This window comes from Macrobrachium nipponense, chromosome 12 (assembly GCF_015104395.2).
Source record: "Macrobrachium nipponense isolate FS-2020 chromosome 12, ASM1510439v2, whole genome shotgun sequence".
Lineage (NCBI taxonomy): Eukaryota > Metazoa > Arthropoda > Malacostraca > Decapoda > Palaemonidae > Macrobrachium > Macrobrachium nipponense.
In genome coordinates, this window is record NC_087205.1 from 100023835 (window position 1) to 100038919 (window position 15085).

Genomic DNA, 15085 nt, shown 5'->3' on the forward strand with positions numbered 1-15085 from the left:
GGGGCTATTCCCAGAGGAATATATATATATGTGTGTGTGTATATATATATATATATATATATATATATATATATATACATACACACACACATGAATAGTTTTTTATAAAGAAAAGTTATCAAACTACCGCACTTCCGTCTCCATCTACTGGAGAACTCTTTATGTAACACACCTGCACAATAAAACTCTGACGATAATTGAATAAAGATTCTTCTCCTGTTAGAGAAGCTCTAACGACCAATATTTCTAGTTGACGTCTTATTCGTGAAGGTCGTTTCTAGAACCCCTGATAGATGAGCGACCCCGTCGTAAAACTTTCATTCATAAGAATTGGTTAATTTCAATAGAAATTTCGGTAAATTCCCTTATTACAAAGAGATACGCTCTACCGTGAGAAGTGAGTGTAAAATACTGGAATATAAAAAAGAATTTCTCAGTGACAAGAGTATATTTCTTTTAAGAAAACTACTCTACTACAACAGAGGTTCGGTGAAACGTGAAAAAATAAATTCACAAATTGTTAGGTATATAAGATTTCTCAATTATAACAATATCCTTAGATTGAGTGAATTTATCCACTGTTTCACAGCTCCCAAACAATATGAAAAAACAATCTCATGTACGAAAAATATTCCATTCTATGGGTTATGACACATAAGCTTGTAGAAGAACGTTAGCTGGCTATATAAGTCTCCCGTTTGTCACAGCATCTCCGAAGCACCTCAGAGCCAACCTATTCCATCGGTCATAAAGTCTTAAGTGGCGCCAGATAAAGGAAGCTTTCAGCTCCGAAAACGATGTCGTTGACCCGACTTACGTTCCATCTCGCAACTCCGCTACTCCAGGGTCGTTTTGGCCCCTCCCAAATTTCCAGCAGCTACAGGCGCTACGGCGAATGTGAAGATGGCGTTTGCTGAATAACTATCATGAAGTTGAAAAAATTACACATGGCAGTAACAATGCCGTTGTGAGCTTTTTAAAACACATTATCTAAACTGAAATTCATTTTAGAGCTCGAACATCAATAATAATGAACACTCTGGTGGCTTTTCTACCCCGTTGTGACTAAATGTCTTTCGCAAAAGACTTTCAGCGTCTGTTGCATGTCTTTAAGAAACTACTAGGATGAGGTTGCAAGGCCTATGTCCGTTGATTTATAATCATCAACATCGTTAGCGTTCTTGAGCATTTTTACACGTCTCCGTCCTGCCATTTATCTATCTATACTACTTTTCTCTGTTCTTCTTTTCTCAATGCATGTCCAAACCACCTATATCTACTATCCAACCTCTTGACGCAAAATCTCTCCACCGCTTCGTCACAGGTAATCACTAATATGAGATCGGGTACTCAGGCCATGAATCTTAGCATTTTACACATACATGGTTCCACAGCTCTTCCATTTTCTTTGTCAGAGCCTTTCCGGTGCCCATGGCAATGCCCACCTCATTGCTTGTCTTGGTACTCACTCAGTGCCATCTCTGGATCAACACAGAACGTAGGCGAGAGCAAACAGACCCTCCACAGAGAGGGTATGAGCGGGTCCCATTAAAAGGCCGCTAACTGCCCGGCCATTAAAGGCAGATCACAAACAAGCACAAGGGGGCACAAAGTCGGCCGGCTGCCCGCTCCCTCCCTGCGCGCCATCGCCTCTTCGTAAAACAAACGATACAAAAACAAAAGCAAAAAGTGAAAGCGTCACTTCAGCCTTTCCATTCACGCCCTTGGGGAAGACAATTTGACAAGAGGTGACGGAAGAGACGAACGAAGTCTCTCGGCCAAAGCAGTAAATGATAATTATCGCTGACAGGTGGAGGAGCCCTTCGCGTACCGATGCTATGCAATACGAGTCGCGAAAACAAATGGGGGGGACATTAAGTCTTAGCAGTGATTCGCGTCTTTCATCTCTGCCGTCTTCTTATCTTCCCTAGGATCTCTCTCTCCTCTCTCTCTCTCTCTCTCTCTCTCTCTTTCGATCGTTTGTTTTCCCATTATTCATCTTATCGTATAACCCGTTTTATCTTTAACCACATCGAATCTCCATTCTCAGACCCTCTCGTCTACTATTCACGCCTTCATCTTTTTCTCCTTTCACTTTTTTTCCGTTTTCTTTCACAAGACAGTCTGTTATTCATTTTCATATTTTATCCCTTCCATAAGGTTGCATGTTCTCTTTAATCATTTTTATTCTATTTTTTACATCTTAAATATCATATCCCTGCCTTGTGAAAAAAATTATCAGAAGAGGTAAAATAATAATAATAATAATAATAATAATAATAATAATAATAATAATAATAATAATAATAATAATAATAATAATAATAATAAATTTTGGTAAAAGACCCTCTTCTTGGCAAAGTCTGTTAAAGAGAAGGCCAGAATTAAGCGAGTAGATTTTATATATTGTTTTTTTTTCTATTATTTTTCTTACAACTGAGCCAGAGAAGCGCATTGTAAGAAAACTAGAAAAAACAATATATAAAATCAACTCGCTTACTTCTGCCATTCTCTTCAACAGAATAATAATAATAATAATAATAATAATAATAATAAGCGGAGACTACAGACAGAAGCGCATGAAGAGACCATGCGTCCTGTCACATCTGCTATTAAATTTCCAGCATTTCTTGCATTCTTTCGCTACAAATCCCCTTCCTCTAATCACTGATCTTTACCCATCTGCATTACATCTCTCTCCGTCTTTTTCTCCTTCCGAAAAACTCGACCACTCTTCTTTGTTACGTCTCCTTTCTCATCCCTTTTACACCGCGGACTAATCCCGCTTCGGGTAACACAGCACCGCCTTCTTTTCGTTCCCCCTTTGGATGGATGCCTTCTTTATCTGTATACTACGCCTCGAAACAGCTGCAGCTGCTGCTGCTGCTGATGCTGCTGATGCTGCTGCCGCTGCCTCTCGGTCTCAGCAGCTAATGAGCGACAGCCCTTTGGACCCACCCGTCTCGAAACGGCATCGCCGAAGGGATTCGTCACTGACCGTATCCCGAGGATGTTTTGGAAAGGTTTTTTTAAGTGCTTGCTATCAGGCAGTTTTCCGGTCAGTGTTGTTTGTGGGAACTAAGAATTCAAGTCTTGACAGATTTGGTACAAATCAAATGTAGTTCTGACGTACTTCAGCGTAATTATGTGAGAGAGAGGAGAGAGAGAGAGAGAGAGAGAGAGAGAACGCCTAATATGCCTTTTACGGATATGGTACAAATATGTAGCTCTGAAGCACGCAATTATGAGAGAGAGAGAGAGAGAGAGAGAGAGAGAGAGAGAGAGAGAGAGATAACACATAGTAAATGCACAGTTTCCTTAATATGAGGTATACTTGTATGTGTATGTCACATACATATATATACACACACGCACTGAAATATATTTATATGCACCAAAACATAATACATCAAGTACAATACTATTCCGCATCAAATAAACGTCAGCAAAAATACTGAGAGAGAGAGAGAGAGAGAGAGAGAGAGAGAGAGAGAGAGAGAGAGAGAGATTCACTAAGCAACTCATCCACAACTGTCAAATCCCCCTTTTTCAGCTGACAACAAACAGCGACGAAAAACTATCAATTTTCTTAAAACTCTACGCCCATCAAAAGCTTGACAACGAGAAAGGTACCAGACTTAAAATCTGGGATCTAGAAGAACCCGGCCTCAGAAGGCAGAGAATGATACTATACTCCATCGAGAAAGAGTTTTTGGTGGGGAAATCCGCATCAAGGCGGGAGGGAGAGAATTCGCAGTACGTAGTTGGTCTACACTTAACACCCAGCATCTTCTCTTCTCGGCTAACAACTGTCGTCTGTCTACTACCCGATGCCTGGTGCCACTTTCGTCAGCTTAAGAGTTCATAAAACTTAATTCCGTAATTTCGAACACTTGCTAAATAAGGCCGGTCATTAAACAGACGAAGAATGGGTGGTGGATTCTAGACGTTGCAAAACATGGCCTCTTAAAAGACCTACAACAGCAAACATTAAATATTTTTCACTGCATCCTGTTTGCAAATCAAGCCTTTAAAATTATGAAATGAATTCCAAGTCTCATTTTCAACAACGGCAGTAATGACAATAATAATGATAATAATTTGTTCAAACAGGGCTCGGAGAATACTGCGTAATGGCCATCTCAATTTTCTCAGGATTTTAACCACGCGAGGGGAAGCTTGGAAAAGAGGAATATTATTTAAATAATATATAAATGAATGTTTGCATGTCTACAATTATGGGCTTGCATGTATCTATACATCAGTTTAATGAATGCATTTTTGCATGCTTGCGTATGCACGGACGCGCGCTTTGAATGGAATTCTCCCGTAACCCTTATTTATATATTTTTTTACATTTATAAAAATATATATTTCTTATCTATTATATATTTATATTTATACTTCATATAATTTTTTTTATAAAGTCACTAAACAACTTTCCAATTTAATTGCCTTCCAAACGTATTCTGAAATGGAGTTGAATTTGAGTCTCGTTTGTCGTCTCTCTCTGTCCCTATTGAGAGAGAGAGAGAGAGAGAGAGAGGGGGGGGGGGGGGGGGGGGGGGGGGGGGGGGGGGGGGGGGGGGGGGGGGGGTTGCACTATCAAGTGGAAAACAAGAGGCTCCATAGATGACACCGAACCGCAGCAAGCCAATCTCGGGCGAAGATAAGTGATCTTTTCTATTGAGATCAAGTAGATAACCGATATAAAGAATCCACACACTCGAAGGAGTGCCTAGCCTTGCACACACAGAGAGAGAGAGAGAGAGAGAGAGAGAGAGAGAGAGAGAGAGAGAGAGAGAGAGAGAGAGAGAGAGAGAGGAGCAGGGTTGGCGATTTTTTTATTTTTTATTTTTTATAAGAATAAAAATTAAAAATTCAGTGATTTATTTGATTTTTTATTTATTTGATTTTTTTATTTATTTGTTTTTTCTTATTTGTTAGATGTTTTTTCAATCCTTTTTTTCCTCAAAATGTATTTTATGACAGAATTACTAATGATTTATCTTTTAGGTTTCCAGCTCTGGCCTGTAGCATGTACTTGCAATTTTTTTTATAGCAAAATAAATAGATGCAGCACAGATATTCAAAGTTTTTATTAACCTCAAAACCATAGTTTTCAATTTGTTTACTTTCAAATTAAAAGAATTAAAACAATTGAATAAAATTTAAAAATCAGGATTTTTTTCATGAAAACATCAATGATTTAATCACTTGATAAAATCAGTTTAATCTAATTATTGCCAACCCTGAGAGAGAGAGAGAGAGAGAGAGAGAGAGAGAGAGAGAGAGAGAGAGAGAGAAAGACACTTATTCCGTGACTGCAATTCAAAAATCTGCATTTGTTCTGGGTGATTGAAGTAAGACTATCTTAGTTTAACCAGACCACTGAGCTAATTAACAGCTCTCCTATAAAGGGCTGGCCAGAAGGATTGGATTTTCATTCACGTGGCCAGGAACCAATTGGTAATCCGTAATCGGGAGCGAACTAAGGCTACCAGATTGATAGGCGATTATGCAACCCACTCGTCCAGTGAGGAACTTCTGGGCGATTGAAAAGTCCTATTAATTCATGATAATACAGTCCTGTCATCGCTGTTATTTTCAACAAATGTAACCTACCTAAAAAATAACAATTTAAATTACCTATGCCGTTTACAAGTTTTTAATTAATACTATACGACCCATGGTTCCGATTATTTCGAAATTTCGATGGTTGGTGCCATCTCTCTCTCTCTCTCTCTCTCTCTCTCTCTCTCTCTCTCTCTCTCAGAAGAAGAAGAAGAAGAAGAAGATGATGATGATGATGATGATAAAGGTTCAGTTCTATCGCTACGGTAAGGTTAACCTGAACCTGATCACATCATTCATAACCTACAATGACGAAAGCTTCCAAAGTAAAATAACCACTTTAATTCAAACTGAAAAGTTAAAAGACAATGTTTTAAAAACGCCATCTGCAACTATAGACGTGAAGAGGATCCTTGGAGGCGACGAAGGACACGGGGAACGAACCCTCAGGAACAACTGCTGCAGATAACTCCTTCCGACATTGAATCCTTCAGCGATAGGACCTTATTTGATAAAAACAATTAGTTAAAATAAATAAAGGACGTACAGCGTACCCTACATCCGCTCTTATATGTCCACGGCAATGCCTTGCAAATACTATAAACACAAACATATACGTACATACATACACACTCACGCAAGTGTACACATTCAGAGTGCAAATAAAGACAAACATACGTACATATATACATACATACATACAATCACGCAAATATGCACGTTTAAGTGCAAATAGATACAAACATACATGCATATGCACACATACTCACGCAAATCTACACGTTTGAGTGTAAATACAGACACAAACATACGTACATATACATACAGACTGACGCAAATGTACACACGTTTGAGTGGAAACACAGACGAAAACATACGTACATATTCATACTCTCACGCCACGCAAATGTACACATGATTGAGTGCAAATACAGACACAAACACACGTACATATACATATACTCACGCAAATGTACACAAGTTTGAATGCAAACACAGACGTAAGCATACGGTGGTTCGATCCCATGAGGAGACGAAATTATTATCAACTAAAAATTCCCCTTCGGTACATATATGAAAATATATCAATTCCGAGGTAGAGCGAATTAGATATTAAAGGACATTTGTAGCTCGAATGATGTACACGTTTGATTGCTTAACAGAATTGGACCGGATACAATACCAGGTCATTCACACTTCAGTACCAAAGACAAATACAGTGCATAATCCCTCAATGCGAACATGTACACACGAACATACGCGCATGCTACTGCTGTAATAAACGGAGTCGGAATACAAAGCCGGGGTCATTTCTGTATCACAAAGACTGGATTAAATAGAGAGATTTTTAATCTTAAAATTGTTAGCACTGAGAAAGAACAATTTTTTTTATGTTACTGTATACTGGGATAAGCTTTCTTGTTTTTTTTTTCTTTTTTTTTTTTGCTGTTTGGATAAACAAACGACTTTGTTGAGCATCTCTCTCTCTCTCTCTCTCTCTCTCTCTCTCTCTCTCTCTCTCTCTCGTAAACATAGATCCAGCAGTTACGACATTTTTCTTCTGGGTACGATGTTGTGTGTGTATGTATGTCTGTATGTATATATGTATATTTACATATATATGTGTCTGTATAATATAGATATAGTAACATATATATATATATATATATATATATATATATATATATATATATATATATAATTGTGTGTATGTGCAAGCATGCATGTACTCTATAATATTTCATGAGTGCCATCAGGATCATAATTAAAGCGTGGCTGATTGCCGCAGAAAAACTTACAGGCTTATGATCGCACTCTGTATCAACATTCGATGGACACACACACACACACACACACACACGAAACATCCCCATCACATGCACTGACACGGACCAAAACAACCAAAATCCTTTACTTCCTTTCTCTCTCTTTTTTCCCTTTCTTTCTTTCTTTCTTTCTTTCTTTCTTTCTCGCTCTGAGGGACAGCTGCTGCTGCTGCTGCGCCCCTTAAGTGTAACATAAGTGCTCACCTCTCTCGCAGTCCCTCGCAGTAACTTCCCTTATGTTTTTTCTATGAAACCTTTGATTTCCTTCGTTTCTGGCTAACTGTAATACTTAAACAAGGGTGGGGTGGGGGCGTGGAAGGAGCATTTACATACTGGTTAATAATAATGATAATAAAAAGCAGCCACTGAGGGTTACTAGGCAAAAAAAAAAAAAAAAAAAAAAAATAAAAAGGTCCGGAAGGAGGGTAGGCGTGGAAACATTGGAGGGCCAACACTTGCGTGTGGGGCAAACGGAACCTCCCATTTTAAAACACTTTAAAAGTCAGAATTATAACAACCGAAGACCATTCTCGTATTATCCTGTTTCGTAGGTTACGACAACAATAACATACAGGATAAAACAATGCAAAAAAAAGAAGAAACAGTCCCACAAGAACTAGAGTCAAAGTTTATCACATCAAAATTAATCCCTGATGTCATCGCTACATTTACGAGTGACGTACTCCTGGGCAAGGTTCTATTCCCATTTTCTTTTTTCAGCTTTTTTTTTGTCCTTATCTGAGACATTCAATCTAACATGATGCACAGAGTGTTATTCCCTATCCGTAGGAGTCAGCCTCTCTCTCTCTCTCTCTCTCTCTCTCTCTCTCTCTCTCTCTCTCTCTCTCTCTCTCTGGATATGGCAGCTTTTCTGTACATTAGTAACCTTTTAACATTTATAATTAAACACAGACACAAATATAAATACATATATATATATATATATATATATATATATATATATATATATATATATATATATATATATATATATATATATATATATATATATATATATATATATAATAATATATATATATATATATATATATATATATAGTGTGTGTGTGTGTGTTTGTGTATGTATATATGCATGTATGTATGTGAGTGTACGGGTATGTACGTCCGCACACGCTTATATATCGCACATTTTATTGAAAAAAAAAGAATTTAATAGATCTCAGGAACCAAATCAAGAAAAGAAATAGTGAAAGCGTGTATGATTTCTCACCTTTTCGATCGAGAGACATAAAAGAAAAGCTTTTTCCTTTGTGGTGGGATTCGAACCCAAGTGCGACAGGTTCCAGCGGATACGTCTTTCAGGAGAGGTGGAACATGCATCCTGCCTATCTGGACTCTCTCGAGAGACTGAGAGTTTCCAGCCCTGTCATTGGCTTATCAACAGCCTATCAGGAACGTCGTAAGGGATGGGCCAAGACATCAAATGCACGGTTGATGTGAATCTACTATATAAGTTACCTTATGCCTTTTTTTTTTTTTTACACGAGAAACGTAGTACTTTCCGAGTCTAAGCATTTGTGCGCGTGTGTGCACGGACATATAATAATTTTAAAGGATATAAAGCTATAATCATTTTAAAGAATACAAAGCTATTTAATCATTTTCAAGGATGTACAGCTATAATCATTTGAAAGGATATAAAGCGACGTCTTAACCGTGAAATGAAATAAAATACTTTAGATAATGCACCTCAAACACAAATACCATCTTCTACTTCACACATAAATGCTTTACATCAACCAAAGTGCTCTACACTTAAGTAAAATTACTACCATTCCTCTAAGCACTTTATATACATCAATGAAATACCTAGATATTATTTACCATTTTTATCGTATATCACACAGCAGTTCGAGTTACCCTTATGCAGTTGTAATTAAGAGAAGCATCACCAAATAAAAATCAAAACGAAAAACAGGTGGGTCTGCCCTATTGGGTTCACGCATATTTTCACTTTACTTTCCCCTCCTGCCCTCTCTCTTGCTTAACACCCTGGTCCGTCAAGGGCATCTGAATTTTTGTTTTAAATCCAACTCAAGCTTTGAAACGCTGCTGTCTTCCCTACCCTCCCGATCACCTACCTGCCCTGCCCCACCCAGGACGGACAAACAGGTTTGCAGGAGGAGAGTGGGTTTCCCCTACCCTCCTGATCACCTACTTGCCCTGCCTCACCCCAGGGCAGAGAAATGGTTTGTAGGAGGAGAGTGGATGTTCGCGGTATATACCCTCCCGTTCCCCCATCACACTGGCACCACCCGGGGGCGGACAAACAGGTTTGCAGGAGAGTGGATGTTTTCCCTACCCTCCCGTTCCCCTATCTTCCCGGCCCCACCCAGGGCGGACAAACAGGTTTACAGGAGTGGAAGTTTCCCCTATCTTCCCGTTCCCCTATCTTCCCGGCCCCAACCAGGGCGGACAAACCAGTTTGCAGGAGGTGGGTGGCCGTGCCTTGTCTCCCCAACTGTCATCCGGGGGAGGACAAATATGATCAGATCCATTCTGATATAATTATTATAGACAGACTCTTGAAAGCTAATCTCACCAGTTTCGAGAGGTTAAGTATTACAATTATATACCAAAGCTCTTTGAATTTAACTCCCAAACATGAGAGTCAGGCTGAAATTAATTTTTAAGACTAATTAACTAACTTTCCCAGTTAAAATGTTAATTCATCTTCGACAAATTCCACTCACTTCCCCAAGAAAAGTAACCTTCACCGAAATGCAGCAACTTATTACAACTCAAACTCCAATCCTTTGACTTGTAGATCCCTTTCCATCCACCCACACCAAAAAAAATTTTCGGCCACCACCCGCCCACCCATCCAGACGCCCACACGCCCTCACTAATTTGTCAACACTTGAATCCACAATGAGAATAAACACAATACATCAGGAGAGGCAGTGGCGGCGCCGAAACGACCTTCTATTTCGGGACGTTTATTTTCTTATGGGGTAAACATCATCATCCCGTCTCTCAAATACAGTTCTCGGTGGACCAGACAACTCTTCTTAGACAGACAACGATATAGACGTACACAAGATACAAACACACACAACACACACACATATATATATATCTCCTAAATATCCTTAATGACCCCTGAACTTCTTTCTAGCTCTCCTCAATTTCTGGATACGCCCATCATTATATATTATGTGTGTCTGGTGATAACTGACTAGCAGATTCTCTCTCTCTCTCTCTCTCTCTCTCTCTCTCTCTCTCTTCATATACATATATATGCGTGTACGTGTGTGCATTATGAATATATTTATGTGTGTGTGTGTGTGTGCAAGACAGCCAGCAGGTTTCATATTTTCAGTCATTCTCAAAAAGCCTTTCTTTCCAGCATTTCTGATGTGAATCTGTGTCAATTTCTTCCCCTCGCAATGTAATGGCAAAAGGATATTCGGTAATAAAGCCTCTTTTTCTCCGGATCAGAAACCTTGATTCTCAATTCAGATGGTAGACGTTTGTTTATAAACCTATTTTTCCCAAGTCATTCACACACACACTCAACCTTTCTCACAATAAACACTTCTCACCGAATGGTTTTGGATCAAATTCCTTACAAAAGGAATTTAAAGTACCTCACATTAAATAAAATAAAAAAATTTCAACTCCACTTTCTGAAGCATCTCGAAACTTGCAATATCACTGATGTAGATGGATAATGTTCAACACCACCAAACGAAATAAGTGACAAATTTTCATCTCTGATGAGGCAAATCAAATTCATAAAGAGTTACGCTGCCAAACGCTGTACAAGTGTACCTGACAGCCAAGCAAAAACGCCTGATACACAAAGCCATATCTGACTGTTTGTTGCTTCTTTCTCCACAAAACAAATAGCTGGCGTTTCGACTTGTTGTTCTGCTCCTGCAGGGGGAGGAAAAACGACTGCATCTGTATCTTCTCATTTTAACAAGTGGTGTTCCTTAAGGTCATGTTTTGCGCCTAATCATCTTACTCCTTTTCAAAAGTGACCTTGAGATGTTCTGTTTTATATATATGTGCTCGTTTTGGATTCTTTGATATTTCCACTGCAATTCTTTCACTTCTGTTCAATCCATATCGATCTCGGTCTCTATTGAAAGTTGAGATTTCTCGGGTTGCTGTCACCTCTTGGCAACGAGCAATCAAGACCGCTCTAAGAGCGCATCTAAATTTAGAAATGGATTGCATAATTTCCATATTTAAGAGCATTAACGCTTATAAAACGCGGCGTCACGGTGCGCGTTGTGCAAACAATTCTCCATCATGGAAGAAAATGCTGACGATCCTCTCCATTATGCCTCGTTGTTTTCTAGAGACGTGTCCTTGGCATCCTTTTACCCAGAGAGAAACAAAGTCGAAAAAGAAAGGCAACAAATAACGAGGTATAATCAGAGATGCAGTTCTGGCTTATGCCAATTTCGGCAGGGCGCGAGACAAACGACGGGGGATAAACAGAACAATTTCACTTTAAAATCATCCTGATGTTCGTCTTATCAAAAGCTCATTCGACCAACGAGGCCAGAGTGATTCTGTCCAAAGTGCTTCGCCAGTTTTGAAAAATGACTACTGACTCTTCAGCTCGTACATTCATTCGGGCAAATGCAGCATCCTGAAGAAATTCATATATAAATGAAAGTCAATGTTGTCTTCATCTTAATATGAAAATGATGGGCTTTTCTTGTATGATGGGTATTACAAAGATCAGATCCATCTGATATAATTATTATCGACTCTATGTAAATTGGATTTAATTTTTCCCCTGTCCAAAATTATCACCCCCCCCCCACCCCGCTCTCTTTCTCCTCTCTCTCTCTCTCTCTCCTCTCTCTCTATATATATCTATATCTATATAATACATATATATATATTGTAAAATTAATATAATTATTTTTCTTGTCCAAATGGTCCCTCTCTCTCTCTCTCTCTCTCTCTCTCTCTCTCTCTGTATGTCATTGTAAGATTAATATAATTATTTTTCCTTGTTTTCCAATGGCCTCTAAATGGCTCTCTCTCTCTCTCTCTCTCTCTCTCTCTCTCTCTCTCTCTGTATGTCATTGTAAAATTAATATAATTATTTTTCCTTGTCCAAATGGCCCTCTCTGTGTGTGTGTGTGTGTGTGTGTGTTTTTCGTGGTGGCTTCAGCACTAGGTTAAGGCACCTGCCACGTTCATTACAAAAAAAAAAAAAAAAAAAAACTAATGCACTTGAAACAAAACTTCTGATATGATGTTGGTGTCAACTGGGCCACAATGATGCCCGAGAGAAACCGAAAGTTTGTGACGGTTTATTAAATACAAGAAAACATAATGAAAGAAAACTGCATTTTTTCTAATCGAATCCCGACCACTCCCTGACGCAAGGACAAACCAAGCGCATAAATAATAAGAAGTCGATGTGCTTCCTCTTGAGAGAGAAACCACTCCATGTAACACTTATCGGTTCGCTCCACGAACATGCAATTGAAGTCTCGTCCATCAGGGGTAATAAGTGCTGACCTCAAACGAGTGTTGTTGGCCGCACGCGAATTGAGTGTTCTCACGAGAGGATTCACTCTTTTGATGGATCGCGGCCATGTCAATGCTACGTCAGCCCACATGCGCCAGAGAGCTGCTAAGCTTGTGTGGAACCATTTTGGGCGGGGTGACACTTTGGCTAATTTATATCGAAAAACAGAGAGATAGAGAGAGAGAGAGAGAGAGAGCCATTTGCACAAGAAAATTATATGAATTTTACAAACGGAGAGAGAGAGAGAGAGAGAGAGAGAGAGAGAGAGAGAGAGAGAGAGCCATTTGCACAAGGAAAAATTATATGAATTTTACAAACAGAGAGAGACAGAGAGAGACAGAGCAGAGAGAGAGAGAGAGAGAGAGAGAGAGAGAGAGAGAGAGAGAGCCATTTGCACAAGGAAAATTATATGAATTTTACACAGAGAGAGAGAGAGAGAGAGAGAGAGGGCCATTTGGACAAGGAAAATGATATCAATTTTAAAATTACATACAGAGAATCATAAGGGACAAGGGAAATTTCAATTCAGTAAATACCGCCATACAGAGAGAGAGAGAGAGAGAGAGAGAGAGAGAGAGAGAGAGAGAGAGAGAGAGGGTGTTATTATGGAAAAGGAAAAATGAAATCTTATTTACATACACAAATAGAGAGAGAGAGAGAGAGAGAGAGTTCTATAACCCAGCCAGAATGAAAACGAACAGAAGGAAAAACAGATTTTGAAGGAAAACACGAAAAAACTAAGCAACTTTTCCTTAGTGAACCCAGCTCCCTCGCATAAAAAAAAAGCAAGAAAGAAAATCAAAACAGAGGTTATTAGTGTAAGCGAAGAGGGGGGAATGTTTTTATACTTAGCACATACTAGGTTAGGGGATGCATGTTGTTTTTGGGATTTAGACTAGAGGGAATGAGGGTTCTCTCTCTCTCTCTCTCTCTCTCTCTCTCTCTCTCTCTCTCTCTCTCTCTCTAGCGCAGACACAGACACCAACACTCCTAAACTATTTCGTTATAACATGAACAATCATAATTATATCAATAACAAAATCATATAAATAAAAACAATAATAAAAATAATAAATAAACGGATTGGAGCTCCGTAAAATAAGTGGCGGTAAATTCGAACAAAACTGTCATAGGGGAGTAACTAGATGTAGGTTTCGGGGGGGGGGGGGGGGGGGGGGGGTTGGGGGGGGGGGTTGACCAGGAGGGCGAACCAGACGTTCAACGTTACTCACGACCTTCAGGGTGGCTGTTAAATGATTTCTGGCACGTTTACATACCTGTGGAAATTAAAAACATATGTTAATGCTCAGAATGTTGAGTAAAGATGTAAATATACATCATTATATATATATATATATATATATATATATATATATATATATATATATATATTTATACATTCATATATACATTCATATATATATACATATATCATAATATATATACATATATATACATATATATATATATATATATATTATATATATATATATATTTATATATACACTTCATATACATACAAAAATAAATATATATACATATATATATATATATATATATATATATATATATATATATAAAACATATGTATATAAATTATATATATACATCTATATATATATATAAAATATACATGAATATGTATATGAATATATATTATATATGTGTTTATGTATTACGTATAATATATATGTATATATATAGCTATATCTTTATATAAGGCTTATCAAAATCCTTTCTGTAAACATGAAAAAATGAAGAGATAAAAAGTGAATATTAATTCAGATCCTCTTTAGGTAAAAAAAATAAAATGTTAGAATATTCATTCATCCCATTATGTAGCCTAGCAAAACAAAGTGAACCCAAGATATTCACAAGTGATATATAAAAAATACGTCTGAAACTAAATAATGAAAAAATGTGAAGTGCTTAAATCTACATCGGTGTGACTTTATACATGCTTATTAACGTGTAACAGAAAAAAAATGGGGCGGGTTCATAAAATCCAATAGAAACTAATGTATCGAAATTTGGCTGAAAAACCACATATATCTAAATGCGTGTAACCGACATAAAAAAGCCCTTTAGCAACGAAGGGCATAACATCGTCCCTCATAGGGCACTCATCTTCACGCCCTTAGAGGAGAACCCAAGAGCCACG

The 15085-nt window shown here is 38.1% G+C and overlaps 1 pseudogene; it reads right to left on the reverse strand.

The window, feature by feature from the left end:
* The window catches only part of LOC135224702 (collagen alpha-2(IV) chain-like), a 377596-nt pseudogene that overhangs the window by 287529 nt on the left and 74982 nt on the right, over nt 1-15085 (reverse strand).